This window comes from Hemiscyllium ocellatum, chromosome 2 (genome assembly GCF_020745735.1).
Source record: "Hemiscyllium ocellatum isolate sHemOce1 chromosome 2, sHemOce1.pat.X.cur, whole genome shotgun sequence".
Taxonomy (NCBI): domain Eukaryota; kingdom Metazoa; phylum Chordata; class Chondrichthyes; order Orectolobiformes; family Hemiscylliidae; genus Hemiscyllium; species Hemiscyllium ocellatum.
In genome coordinates, this window is record NC_083402.1 from 82,233,541 (window position 1) to 82,249,339 (window position 15,799).

Sequence of the window (15,799 nt, forward strand, 5' to 3'; positions counted from 1 at the left end):
TCAAAGGCAGCAGAAATGAACAAAATTTCAAAAGGTAATAGGAAGAAAAGAAATTGCCACGGGATCAGAGTAGAGTATTCCATTGGTGAGAAGTGTAGAGACAGGATCAAGATTTAAACAGGATGAGGAGGATTTCTACCTACGTTTCTGGTCAAAGAGTAATGTGACAGAATCCAAAAAAGATAGAGAATGGAAAAATTGAAGAGAGTTTTCATGACACAATCTAGCAGATACACATTACATTTAAAAATAGCTCTTTATTTTGTTGCTTCCCCATGTGATTGATCTAAGACTGGTCAAAAATTCCATGTAAATTACTATTGCATTATATTTTATCAGAAAACTTTAAAATATATCAAAATTGCTTGATTATTCTACCTCATAAGTTTGTAGACCAGTCAGCTGTTACATTCAGTGCATTATAGTAAAAATATTTGCTTCAAAGGCAAATTTGCCACAGTAAATACAACTGTTTAATAAATCCTTTCAAACTTACCAATAATGCATTTTCTGTGATGCATAAGAACTAAATATGTTCAAGGTGGAGTTACATTAGCATTTGAGCAAAGTAATTTCACAATCATACGTTCATGGAAATCAAGGATCAGAAAACTGCTGTCATTAGCATCTTATTGCTAATAGGTGCTTTAAGTGAATCATTGCTGAATTATCTGTTGTATCCAAGCACATATAACCATAATGTAACAATGCAATAGTGATTACACAAAGACGTAGAAAAGTCACCATTTCAACATTATTATACTTTTAACAAGCTTTATAGATTTTTGAAGGTGGCCTTCAAGAAGCTAAAATCTGAAGATGTGTCTAAATTTTTAACAGCCAACACTATAGTCCTCTTATGGTCTCCATTACGAGAAACAACACATGGAATTACAATCAAGTAAAGAGTGAGAAGATGGGGGCTGGGAGTGGTAGTTGAGTCAGCTTCTCTCTTTTCAACCTCTTCAGGTGAGCCACAAAACAGGCAATGGCATATTGGTACGGTCATTGAATAGCAATTCAGAGACACAGGCTAATGCTCTGGGGTCAAGGTTGAATCAGTGGGGCAGATATTGAAATTTGAATTTGATTAATAAAGCTGGGATGATGGTAGTTGAATGGTGATCTCGAAACCAATGTGGATCGAAGCTCACTCATGTCCCTTACAGAAGGACAATCTGCTATCCTCACCTGGTATGGCCAAAATGTGGCTCCAATCCCAAATCTTAAATGCCCTTGAGATGGCTTAGCAAGCCACACAGTTGTAAGTAACTGCTTCAAAACCTGTTATAAGGAATGAAACCATACAGACCACCCAGCATTGACCTGGGCACCAGAAGCAACAATGGCAACCACAGTTTTGCGGACTCTGCAAATTGTTAAAATCATGAGACATACACCACAAACGAGTCAAGCAACAGATTTAGGTTGTCTGTAGGTTGTCCATAAGGTATGAGGCTGTGAGAATGACTATATCCCAGACGTTAACAACACTAACTTTAGGAACTGTCAGGACAAATGCACTGGTGACAGATTGGTGTACACTTAGGAGGAAGATGCTTGGGAATCCTTGACTCCATATTCCACAACATTTCGTGCATAAGGTCAAACATGAACAAGGAAACCTACTGCCAATTACACTTTCCCCTCAGCTGAAGAACCATGAAGGATGCACGGAAGGTGGCATGAACACAGAATACGCCCTGGGTGGGAATATTACTGTCCACAACCAGTGAGTCTTTAACACCACGACTGAAAGAGCTGGCTGAACAGCTCTGAAGGACACAGCTGCTAAATTAGGCCTAAAACAGTGGTGAAAGGAGGAAACATATACTGATCTCAACTTCAAAAAGATACCAAACTTGCAAATCTATTTTTATTACTGACATACATTTCCAACTTTGCTCCCAAAAAACACTAAATTTAAAAAAAACAAACTAAAATGGCTCCCATGACCAAATAAAATTAAATGAATTTATTTTTTTTTAAGAATTCAATACCAATTTCAACCAAATATAGAAAAATTCAAGGAGTACAATAAGAAAGTAAAAATCAAATGTCTGAAATACATTCTAGTGTCCTGGATCTTGCTGTCAGTGTTTCAACTTTACATTTAGATAACAATTATTAGTGATTATCAGTATATATTTAAACAGTTTCATACACGCAAAGACACATGGTTTTTATTTTTTTTATTAATTAGTCATGACAATAACAGAAAGACAATCAAGCCAGCTGTACCAAGATGAATATTTTAAAACAGCCCAAAATATCCTACTAACTTTTTGACTTTGCAGTTCTGTATTGCTTCACAAGAGATAGAGTTTAATTTCATTAGAAGACTAATTCTATTCCACCTTCTGCACTTAAGAAATAGAAGTTCAATTAAATTAGATTGGATGGAAGTGACAATTTAATTTAGAGGCCCCTACACCTTGCCAAAAGCAAACAAGAATAACAAACATGATTCATAAGGCATTTACGTGCCACACAAATGCACTTCTTGGCTCAGTACAAGAAATACTGGTATTTTACATAGCGCTTTATCATGCTTTTGGGATGACCCAACCATCTCACAGCCAATTAATTACTTTTGAAGTGCAGTCAGTGTTGATGAATGTAATTAAATACAGCAGTCAGTCACATAAAGGTCCCACAAAAAACAATGGAATGAAAGACAAGTTAATCAGCTTTTGGTGGAGCTTGATGAGGGAGGAGTATTGACCTAGCAATATCATAATCTTCTCTCTCTCTCTCTGCCTTCCAAGCAAACAGTCGGCTAGTTTGTCCTTTCCCATACCAATTCTTCAGACACACCTCTGAGGAAATATAGTTGTACATTAAAAAAAATGTTCCCCACATTTTCCTCAAAGTGAGAGGAGAGAAATTTTTAAAAATTACCCTCATGTCTTTTTTAAAGAGGTGGTTCGCATGTGGAATGAACTTCTTGAGGTGATGGAAGATATGGGTAGAATAACAATATTTAAAAGACATTTGGATAAGTACATGAATAGGAAAGGTTTGGAGTGATATGGGCCAGAAGCAGGCAGGTGGAACTAGTTTAGTTTGGGATTAGGTTTGGCATGGATTGGTTGGACCGAAGGGTCTGTATCCATGTTGTACGACTCTGACCATGATGTAGACTGATCAATTGCAGTCAGTTGTTTCTGAAACCACAGTCAGTTAATTTTCATTCCTGATAATCAACCTATGCATTCAAATTCTTCTAACTGATCTACTTCATGATAACATCAACAGTTACACATCATCCCATCTTTGTTACAATGTCTATTTCATTTTGGTTATGTACTAACACTCAGTCAAATAACATTTTAATGTCAAAGATAGTACACCTCACCTTTAAAATTCAACTCTGTTGTCAATGTTTGGACCAAGAATATAATGGGTCTGGAATTGAGTCCTAATGGAACCCAAACTGTGCAGTGTGCAAAGATTATAGTACTATTAAGTACCATGGATTGGTGACTAAAATGCTTGGAACTTGGGAAAAAGTCACAATGGTCATCCATTTAGCAATTCTAACTGACAATTTTTGCAAATTATTCAACCTTACCTTGAGCACCCAAGTGCTGTGTTTTTACTCCACTGGGGATGTTCATGTCACCACGTCTTCTCTCAAATTGGTTGAACGTCCACCACAATTACAATTTGATGTGGCAAGACAGCAAGACTATGGCCTGATTGATTATTTGGCTGAGAATTGCTTAGCTCAGTCTATAGCTTGTTGTGTCTGCTGTTTAACATGCATCTAGTCTTGTGTTTTTGTTTCACCAGGTTAGCATCTAAACTTCAGGTATACACAAGGCTATTCCCACCATACGTGCACAGAAATAGCTCATTGAGCCACAATTAATCCATTAATTTGATGATTACAGACTGAAGACTAGATCAATTTTTCAGAATGTAATGCAGTACCATTTTAGTGTTTCTGCTGTCTACAGTGCTATGGCAATCCTATACAAAAGGATAATATAAAAGGTAGAAAAAGCAACAAATGGAATTGAACGAATCAGTGGAAAGGTTCTTCACGTGCTGCTGGATTTGTGTGTTGTGGAGTCTATGGTTCTGCAGGGACAATTGACCTTAAATATTAACTTCTATAATAACGTCTGTAACTTTCACCATAGATCCTTTCATGGAGTGACTCAACTGTATTACCACTCACTGAAAATACTGCTTCCCAACTGGACCTCTGGTTATTGGTAAAATCACAAGGCAAAAAAAAAAGACTTTACCCTGTATTCACAAATCTAAATGTGGCAGATGTATCTTTTCCTAAGTTTTATAACCCCAGTTGATGATATGATTGGACAAGTTGGATCCTAGCAGTAAATCTGGATTAATTAGCCATTTATGAAATTTTGTTCAGTTAACATGTTGATATCACGAACTTGTTTAGTATCATTTAAAGAATGAAATATTCTTGTCAGATTCAAATGGAGATCAGGGCCTGGCATATCTGTACTACTCTTTTCAGTGAGGTGGTAACAGTTGATTGGTTAAGCATTTTAAGCGACATATGGCAACATCACTTTCCAAAAGAAGGGTGTTAGCAGCAGCAGCCACGTTAACAACTAATAAATCCAACAGATTTTCTGATCAGCAGAAATGCTGAGGGCAAACACAAGAGACTTTCTGCTGAGCAACCAGGGCAAAGTATTGTCTCGGAAGGAGGTGATATGGCAGTGCAGAAAGATTCTCACAACTTGCAGAAAGATTTGTAGATATTGACAGCTCAGGATATTGCTGCAGCATTAGATGGCAGGAGAATCTTAGAACATTGGTGGTTACTGCAGTGACAGTTAAGCAAAACACTTCCAAATGGTTCCAATTCCTTAAATGAATTAAGTCTGTGATAACACTGGCCTGTGGTACTGCATGTGTGTACAGTAGCAATGGATAGAAATGGCAGCGACAACTTGGAGAGTAGCATTAAGTCTGCTAACTTCACTTGAAAGAATTTTAAGTATAGCCCCAGTGCCCAAATAAAAAGCACAAGAGAAATTTAAATATTAATTAACCATTAGAGTTTTTTGTTCATCTTTTCTCAGATTTAGCAACATGAGCATAATTCAATTATACGACATTTCAAAGCTCAGGTTAGTGGGTTAACAATTGTGAAGCACTTTTAACTTCTTATAAAGCTATATTTAACTTACCAAATTCTTCTACTTTAGGTTAGAATCTATGTAATAGCAGCAGTAGTAAGCCACATGGCTAAATTGAATCAGATCATTGCTAAGAGGTTTAAAATTGTGATGGGTGTTCATAGACTAAATCAAGAGAAAGAGTTTCTAATTACTGAAGGATCAATAAATAAAGGGCATATATGCAACATGATCAGCAAAAGAATGAAGCTACATGAAGAAAAATGCTTTTTATAAAGTGAAGATGATATTGCCTGATTTCCAAATTGAAAGGAGTTTTTCAAAATGGTAACTTGGTAAATATTTAATGGAAATAAATTGCAGGGCTATGGGGAAAGAGCTGGGGAATAGTAAAAAATTGGGTTACATTTAGTAAAAGCTGGCAGAGACTCAATCTGCTGAATAGCCTCCTGCAGGGCTGTATTTTAGAGATATTCTACAGGATAATATTTCATTAGGAAAACCTTTTAATTTGATCTGGAGGAAGATAAGACGGACCAGTGGTTCTCAAAGAGTGACTTGTGAACTGGCCCAAAAATGCCAGTCCCTGAAGCTGGTGTTCAGTCAGGAAAATTTGTTCATTTTTAACTCCAAAATCTCTGAATACCCTGAACACTCAATCACAGTTCTGAAGCACTTAGTAACATCCCCAACAAGGGTACAACTGCAAGATAGGATTATCAACGTTTGAGGAGCTAAAGGTAAAGGAGGACTTGGCTGAATGTGCAACCCAAGATTAGAACCAGCTCTAAACAGAAATGAACTTATCAGTGTCTTATCTTACCTTTAATCCTGATGCATTATTTGTACTGACCAGTGAAAGCAGGTGGGGTAAGACCATCAAGCCATCAAAGATGTAATGGGAGCAAAGCTTTTTCCCTGCCTAAATGGTTTGTAATTTTTTTAAAAACCACTATGTCAACAGAGTTGTATTAGACTCAGCAGGTAAGTCATCATAAGTTTTGTAACTAAATTTCACCCTTTGCTGCAAGTACAATCAGAAGGAAAAGGACATCAAAAGTCAAACATAACTAAGGCAAGGCAGCAAGTGGAAGGCAAAGGGAGTTAGTAGCTGTTAAGAGTTTCTTGCCAAGAAAACTGGATTGCCACATTTATTAGTAAACTCGAGCTTGCACGTTGAACAAACAAGAGCAAACTTATTGAATTAAATAACAGCAGCAACAGTTGTAGTGAGGCAAGGCAGGGATGGTGAAAGGCTACAGGGTGGTTAATAATAATGTAAATAAATCACTTCAATATACTTAATTTTATTGATATGTACCAATTTACAATGCAAAATAATATGCTCAAGTAGGCTTCTAGGTTTGCGAATTTAGATTAATTCACTGAGAAATTGGAGAATGTGAAAAATAATATTTTCAATAGGATGTCATTTTCTTAAGTAATTAAGGCTGTTTTCTGAATAAATGAAAATGGTTTGGAAGAAAGGCTACATTCTAGAGACTGTACGACTAATGCATGCTAGTTTTGTGACGAATTGAAGGCAGACTCGAGCAAAACAGGCAACATGACATGACAGAAAAGCAGCAATCAGCTGGCAAGCATTCAACACACAAGAGGCACACAACATTGACATCAGTTGCATTGACTTCCTGTTCCAATCTGGGACAGGAGATAGAGTGGAGGAACAAAAGGATCTTGAAGCAGAAAGTTTTAATAAACAAAATCAATCTTTAAACACTGCACTACAGTTTAGAAAAGCCATAAAAAACCAAACCAAGGAATTAATTTGAAAAGTTGGGAAATTTGCTAAACCCATTTCAAACCTTGGTTAAACCACACTTGAACGTGAGCACAATCCTGGTCATCAATTTATAGATTAGATATGGAGGCATTGGAAGGGTGCAGGGAAGACATGCAAGGATGATACCAGAAAGCTGTGGACATACATAATGCCATAAGATTGTAAGATACGGGAACAGAATTGGGCCTTTCATCCCATTAAATCTGCTCCGCCATTCGATCTTGGCAGATATATTTCTCAATCCTATTCTCCTGCCTTCTCCCTGTAATCCTTGATCCCCTTATTAATCAAGAACCTATCTACATCTGTCTAAAATACACTCAACAATTTTGCCTCCACAATGTTCTGCAGCAATGAGTTCCACAGATTCATCACACTTTAGCTCAAGAAATTCGGCCTCATCTTAGTTCTAAAAGGTCATGCCTTCACTCTAAGGCTATGCCTTTGAGTCTTAGTCTCTTCTACAGATGGAAACACCTTCCCCACATCCACTCTACCAGGCCTTTCAGGATTCCAATAAAAAATGTCAGGAAAGAATTGATCATGTGGAACTCCATTCTCTTCGAGAAAGGAGGCTATCGGATCACCTATAGAGCTCTTCAAAATTACAAAAGATCTTGATAAAATGAATGCACAAAAAATGCTTTGACTTATAAGAAAAATCATAACTGATGGTCTTCAGTTAACATTCTCAAAGAAACTAAGTAGAGAATTCTGAAGGAAGGTATAATAATACAAAATTCATTGAGGGAGAAGAGAATAGAGCATCACAATGTTGGGTTCAGAACACAAACATTGACTGGTTGAGCAGAATGGCCTGTTTCTGTTCCATTTAATGTATTTATAAATCGTCCTACACTGATTGGATTTCACATTTCCTGTAGTAAAATGTAAAAAAAAGTAATGTTTATAGAAATGTCCATGCAGTAGTTAAGCAGTGCAGGGTCTGGTTATTAACCATGTTATTATTAAGTATTTTCACGAAATAAATGACTATTGGTTCCATCCATGAACAGCTAATTACCCAACAACAGACCTTTGTACGTGTGTCTCAGACACCAATATGCAAAGACCAGCCTCTGACTGCAGAAAGTACAGTAAGGTGCAGGCAGCAACTTAACTGCAATCTGGCAACCGAATATGATATCAGTGCAAACATCAGCATCAGGCAATAAGCCACACATTTTAAAACCACTGCGTGTATCAAGTCTACTCTTGGTTAACTGAGATGACAAGATCTCCCAGAAACTATGACAAAATGTGAAGGCTCTCCAAAGTAATCTCTATTAATGCATCAATTACTCAGCAAATGTGCCACTCAACAACCAGAGTCTCTCAAGTTACCCATATCTAATGTCAGCAGCCTGCAACTACTTTTCAGTATTACCAAAATTGTATAAAAGGAGTCATAGAGATGTACAGCACAGAAACTGACCCTTCAGTCCAACTCATCCATGCTGACTAGATATCCTAAGTTACGCTAGTCCCATTTTCCAGCACTTTAGATTAGATTACTTACAGTGTGGAAACAGGCCCTTTGGCCCGCCGAAGCGCAACCCACCCAGACGCATTCTCCTACATTTACCCCTTCACCTAACACTATGGGTAATTTAGCATGGCCAATTCGCCTAACCTGCACATTTTTGGATTGTGGGAGGAAACCGGAGCACCTAGGGGAAACCCACGCAGACATGGGGAGAATGTGCAAACTCCACACAGAGAGTCACCTGAGGTGGGAATTGAACTCAGGTCTCTGGTGCTGTGAGGCAGCAATGTTAGCCACTGTGTCACCATGCCGCCCAATTGGACCATATCCCTCTAAACCCTTGCTATTCATATACCCTTTTAAAATGTTGTAATTGTACCAGTCTCTATCACTTCCTCTGCAGCTCATTCCATACACGAACCCCCCTCTGCATGAAAAAGTTGTCCCTTTTAAAATTTTTCCTCTCTCACCCTGAGCCTGTACCCTCCAGTTCTGAACTCTCCCAATCAAGGGAAAAGACTGTCCATTTACCTTACCCGAGCACCTCATGATTTTATAAGCCTTTATAAAAGATCACTCCTTAGCCTCCGATGCTCCAGGGAAAACAATCGCAGCCTATTGAGTCTCTCCATCGCTCAAATCCTTCAACCCTAGCAACATCCTTGCACATCTTTTCTGAACCCTTCCAAGTTTCACAATGTCCTTTCAACAGGAGCGAGACCAGAACTGCACACAATATTCCAGAAGTGGCCTAACCAATGTCCTATAAAGTCGCAACACGACCTCTGAATTCCTATACTCAATACTCTGTCCAATAAAGGAAAGCATGCCAAATGCCTTTTTTACTATCCTATCTACCTGCAATTCCTTCAACAGATTATCATCCTAAAACCACAATGAAACAAATCAAACACTGACAATCTGAAGTGTAAAAAAAAGCACTTGCTTCAAAGTTGCAATTCAGTTTATAATATTTCAATGATTTGAATGAAAGGATGATAATTGGGCACAATCCTGAAGTTACACAAAAATGTGTCTCCCTCCTATTTAGCATTCCCGTTCTCCATAGATTTTCATTCATGGCTCTTGACATATCTAATAAGCCATAACATCACAAAAGAACAAGGTGTAGAAGCAGGTCCTAAGAACAATTCACAGCCAGTATAGGGACTGAGACTGCTCCATCTGCATTACTAAAAGACCACACAAATAGCCAACTGACCTAATCAGACTCCAAACCAACTTCAGTATCAGAAAATATCTAGACTGATTATTCTTTTCACTGGCATAACCTGACAATGATAAAATGACCAAAGTTCCAATGATGACTTCAGTTAATACAATGTCATAATCCACAGGAAATAATTTGAAAAGAATTCTAATAAAAAGGCACTTACAGTATTTTAAAAAGACAAAAAGTCAATTTATCTAATAATAATTTCAGCTAGCTTGAAATCCAATAAACACATGGAGATAGTGACAACGGCAGCTGTTGGAAAGTCAGAGTCAATAAAATGTGGAGCTAGAAAAAGCACAGCAGGCCAAGCAGCAGAGGAGCAGGAGAGTCCATGTTTCCTGCAGGACTCATAATCTAATTATCACAGCATACTCTTTTCTACCTTGGAATTATTCCAAGGTTAGGCAAAGGTGCAGACTTTTACATTTTGCATTTCAATACTAAACATTACAATTTACTTTGATAGAATAATACAGCACAAAAGGAGGCCATTCACCCACTCAGTACATCGGAAAGAGTTACCCAATCAATCCTGTACACATGCAAGGTTTTGTTTAAAAAACCAAGTAACAAATAGTTACTTGATTTTCACCTGTATTCATTAGTTCCTAAAAGTGTGCACAATTTCAGTGGTTGAGAAACAAAGAAAGAAAGGCTCAAGGTCGATCCTAAACTTCCTCTTGGGCAACATCTTTATAATTCAAAGAAGTTGTGAGCACCAATTAAAAGCTTCATTGCAACTTAACTGTTGTGGCCTCACCAATTTTAATTTCAGGGTCCTTTAAGCCTTATTTTGAGTATTGTCCAGCAGTTCCATTAATAACTGCAAGTTATTCAACTCCACAAAATACTTGTCAAAGCTTGCAAATGTAGACATCCAAGTTTGAAAAGAATGTAATTTCAGTATTGGAATTAGGCTCGTTGTCATTTCAGAAAACTCAGTAAAGCTCAAATTTAAGGGAACTGGCAAACTAATCACAAATACTATAAAGGGAAAGCATTTTACATAGCGAGTGATTAGGTTAGTAGATACATACTGAAGAGTAGAAATTACAGGGATGTGGGAAAGAACAGGCTGATTGAATTAATCAGTTTACTCTTAAAAAGTCATCATATTGTGTGCCAAAAGGCTTCCTTCTGTGATTACTACTTTGATTGAAATATCATTAAGTATGCACAAGTTTACTTAAAAATTGTCTAAACTGTAAAACATGGGATTTGAAACTTTCCATATTTCTGAGGAATCCAGTTTGTTGCACAATCTGCTTTGGCATGAATCAACATTGAAGTTGGACTTAATTCACTCCTATTTCATATAGAACATTGTCACTGTCAATATTTACTGTAAACATTGACTTTTATTTATTATCATTGCATGGCAACCACCTGCTGAGGTTCAAAGCGAATCCAGACAAAAAGTCTGCAATCCACTCATTATTCCAGGATAAGAGTCGAGAAAAACATTATATTATTAGCACGAGGATTTGATCCAAAAACAATGGTCTTTTATTTCTGGTATCAAAAACCAACAGGATTAACAATAAGAATCCAGATTCAGCATTACCTTTCAACAGAAATATCTAGCTACTCTTTCACTGTACAAATATCTACATTGGTGAGAAAACAATTTACTTAGAATTAACACAATATTTAAAAGGCATCTGGATGGGTATATGTATAGGAAAGGTTTAGAGGGATATATGCCAAATGCTGGCAAATGGAGCTAATTTAATTTAGGATATTTGATTGGGACGAACAAGTTGAACTGAAGGGTCTGTTTCTGTGCTGTTCATTTCTATGACTATTATACTGCATGGGGAGCATGTCAGAAGTATTTTAAGTTGCATATGTACTAATCCATATAATTGAAAAGAATAGTTTAAAGTAGCAAAACATGGGAATTGAAACTTTTTCTACACTTAAGAGTTATAAAATTCATAAGATACTGATGGCTTTAATATTAATTGTAGTTTTCCTCCTAAATCGAATAAGGGAGGCAATGACCTTGTGGTATTATTGCTGGATTGTGAATCCAAGGACCCAGGTAACATTCTAAGGATCCATGGTCGGATCCCACCACAGCAGACGACTTTTATAGACATTTTCATCTGTCAATAAAAATCTGGAATTAAGAGTCTAATGAATAAACTGTGAATCTAATGAAACATGAATCCACTATTAATTGTTGGAAAAATGCCCATCAGGGAAGAGAGCTGCCATACTTACCTGGTATGGCCTACATATGACTCCAGGCCCACAGCAATATAGTTTATTCTCAACTGCCCTCTGGGCAATTAAGGATGGGCAATAAATGCTTGTCTCGCCAGTGACAGCATCACCCATGAATGAATTTAAAAAGTAATCTAACAACATAAAATAAACAAAAACCTGAATATAATTCTGTGAATATGTCTGTCACCTCCTAAAAGAAACACTGTCCAAAAAAAATACAAGCACCAACAATAATGTCATCAAAATAACTATTCTGCAATTTAAAAAAAGCATTCCTTCAACTGAAAATATGGTTGGAAGTACCTACAGATATGGTAACAGAGTGCTTCCCATCTTCAGTGCAAAACCTGTACGTCAGACAAAAATACTGGCGAACATTATGGGGTGCAGCAGTAGCATAGACTTTCCCTTCATGCCAAAGTTATAGGTTACTGAGATTCACTCACGACCAATGTCTATTAAAAGGAGTCCTGCATGCAAACCTAGCTCTCAGCAAGCATAACATTTTCATCTGTCTCATCCTTCCCAATGCATATCCTCATGTTAAAGAAAACTTGGCTTTCTTAATCCTCAATAACTAACCTGACAACATGCATTTGACTATGACAGCTTCACTGCTTCTATCTTAACTATACCACAACATAAGAAAATGGATAATTTAGCTAAATCCAATCAAACCCTGATAAATAAAAGGGGAGAATATTCCAGAAATGGGCCACATGATAGTTTCCTTTATAAAGTTTTTTTTAAAATGTCAGTGAGGTCGAACATAGGTGTGGGTTTGTGTACAAACAACAAAGTGGCCAGTAATTGGTGGTTGCTGCCTGTCGAAAGCACAAAGGACTTGACTGACTTTTGCCTGTATTGTTAAAGAAATCATAACTCATAGCACAACACACCCAGTCTTCAGCAAAGGGCTTGCTGACTGAGCAATATTTTGGAGACTTCGTTGGGATAACCAATGTAAATATGATGGGTACTTTTTAGCGACTGTTGAAAATCTCTGACAATCTGAGGGCATTCTTACCAGAATGGACTTGGTATACTGCAGAAACTCTTCCATCTCTGCCCGTGTGTTTGATAGTGGCGTAGACTCTGCATTCGATAGAAAGTTGAGTCTAATTTCAGCCGGATTTCGCTTCGCTCCGATGCTCTCACGTCGAAACAACACCGCCCAGTGTAACAGGGAGCAGACTCACAGCACCACCCGGTGTGATAGGGAGCAGAAACTCAGCACCGCCCCAGTATCACAGTCAGCACATCCTTACAGCAGCACTGAGCGCTGCGCTGGCTACACCCAATGAGAACACTGTGTCCAGCTCACTGACATCACCTCCGAGTTGCTGCAATTGGCAGGAGTTCAGAGAGTTGCTGCGTGAGGTTTATCTGCAATAGAGCAAGTAAGTGGGGAGGACCTAACATTATTCAGAAACATCCCCCTGCTGCTGTAGATCTATTACTTACCTCTGAATCATCACACAAAGAGGCACTGCGTTCATGGTAAACGTAGTCACCAAACTTCTGGGGTCCTTTTTGCTCGGAAGGAAATAAGTTGGGAACAGTGAGAGTCGTTATTGGTTTATGTATATAAAATAGCAACTTCTGATGTTTATAACAAATGTTTTGGTTGTTAAGAGTTTGCCTCTTGATGTTTGAGACATTTGGGTTTGCATGTCTGCACAGTTAATAATCAACATTACACTGACACGGGAGCCCCATCCATTCAATTTCCCACCCATCCCAACTCTGAGCCAAGACCCTCTACCACCCTAACATATCTGCCTTTCTGATTGGGTCGAAAAGTGTGGTGGTAGAAAAGCACAGCAGATCACGCAGCATCCGAGGAGCTGACTGATAACACTAGATTTCCCACTAGATAACACTGTCCCAGATTTCCGTAGGCAATTGCTATTCTGGAGCGTCTATGCTCAAGGTGATCCAATGCTTTATCAATGCTTCATGGATAAATTTTGATGCCACCTGCTATCCTTAAAATTGTAGGAACTGCATAGCCTGTGTTACTTTTAATAAATGTAAACACTTTGGCTGTATAAGCTACTCCTTTATCGCATATCAACTGTTGTGTTAATTATAAAAGTAGATGATAGGTTCCAGTTAAAGCTGAAAATACTTTATTTTTAAAGTTTTGTGAACTTGAAATAAAATTTGAAACATAAAGTGGAAAAGATCAACTTGAACTTCTTCCATGATGTTAGCTGCACACATTATTATGAGGACTATTTTGAACTAATACTAGCTCGATTTGAAACCAATAGTCTTTGGTTCCAGTGCTCAGAGTAAAATTGTAGAGCACAGCAGAAAAGGTATTGATTGTGTCGTGATATTCCTGCCTAACTCTTCAGCTGAGCTGAAACAATAGTGGTACTGCTGCATGGATATATAATTAATTTCTTAACCTAGATAGGAGAAAATGTTTGCATTTACTTCTGCAATTTACCTAATATATTGGCAACAGCACAGAAGAAGTATATTTAGCCCATTGTGTCTATGCTGGTCTTCTGAATGCACAATCCACCTAGAATCACTCCCTTGTCTTTTCCCCATTCTTCTATCTTTCAGACCATGAATCAACTCCCTCTTAAAGGCTTCAGTGGACTAGGTTTCAACCATACTCTCAGGCAGAGCATTCCAAACTTGAACCACTTGCTATGTCAAAAAAAATTGTTCATGTTTCTTCCTTTGCCAATTACCATAAAACAGTGGCATCTGCTTTCAAATCTCCTATTCTTCTCCAAGGAGAAAAGTCCCCAATCACTGTAATCTTTATTTGTAACTGAAGTTCTCTGGAAACATTCTAATAAATCTTTTACTGCTCCCTCTTTAATGCCTTCACATCCTGGATGCAACTGAATGCAACCTGGATTCCATTGATGCTGAACCCGTGTTTTATATTAGTTTAATATAACTTCCTTGCTTGGATATTCTGTGCTCCTCTAGTTGTGATATGTGCAATGGGGTCATACAGCTTTTTATAACTTGCATATAGTGATATTTAAAAATGCTTAACTCTCTGAAATGTCAATCGTTGCAGCTCCAATACACATGTACATTTCTTTTTTTAATTACAAATCATTTACTTATTACTTCCTTGTTTCAACCATCTTGACCAGCATGATAAAACATTTTAAAGATTCACATGATTGTATTGTGCATTGAGATACTTTCATCTGTATAACTAGGCCTGAATATTGTCCCAAGTAATCAAAAGGAAGTCTCCTTCTCACAGCTACTATAATTCTATTTTCATGTGGACAAGAATCAATAGAATACAACTGCCTATAATCTGACTCCATTTGGCCTGGGGATACTATGATGAAGGATGAACCAGAGTGACTCCAACCATCACTTTTGAGATTCTGAATGAAGGAGCTCAAGCTTGTGCAGTGACATTTCCTGTAGATATGTTTATCCAGTACATGTGACTGTACATCCACGATTTCCCACGTGGATCATATTGGCCATCATATGCAGCTGAGCTGCCCAGCCATAATGTAAATTTACAGACTGTCTGTTACAAATAGAATCGCTTGCTCATTACTCACCAGCTATCTCCTTCTGCCAAGCAGAATTAAGAAGCAAAAACCTGAGGGCGAAAATAGTTAAAAATGTAGAAACAAGAAGGATGATAGATATGATGAAGGATGATAAATATGAAAAGTACACAAGCAAAACAAATTCCATTCCAATCTCTATCAAAATTGCAATTAGAAAAAATAAATAACGTGTAAAATATAATTATGCAATAATAAGTGATCCAGACGAAAATAAAATTGCCTTGAGATTTTAGAATTTTGTTCTTATTTGTAGCAGCAACCATTGTGCATTAGTTTAAATTACTTTAAAATCATCCTTCAGCTGTATATGTCTTTTCACACTCCCTTAGTTATCCT

General features: G+C 37.5%; 1 long non-coding RNA gene across 1 annotated transcript in view; it reads right to left on the bottom strand.

Annotated features, from left to right (window-relative positions):
- LOC132823873 (uncharacterized) overlaps positions 1–13,084 on the bottom strand; it is an 89,899-nt gene extending 76,815 nt beyond the window's left edge. Inside the window, exon 1 of the long non-coding RNA XR_009645606.1 lies at positions 12,916–13,084. This is a non-coding gene — a long non-coding RNA (uncharacterized LOC132823873). The remainder of the gene's footprint in view (positions 1–12,915) is intronic.
- Positions 13,085–15,799: the final 2,715 nt, after the last annotated feature.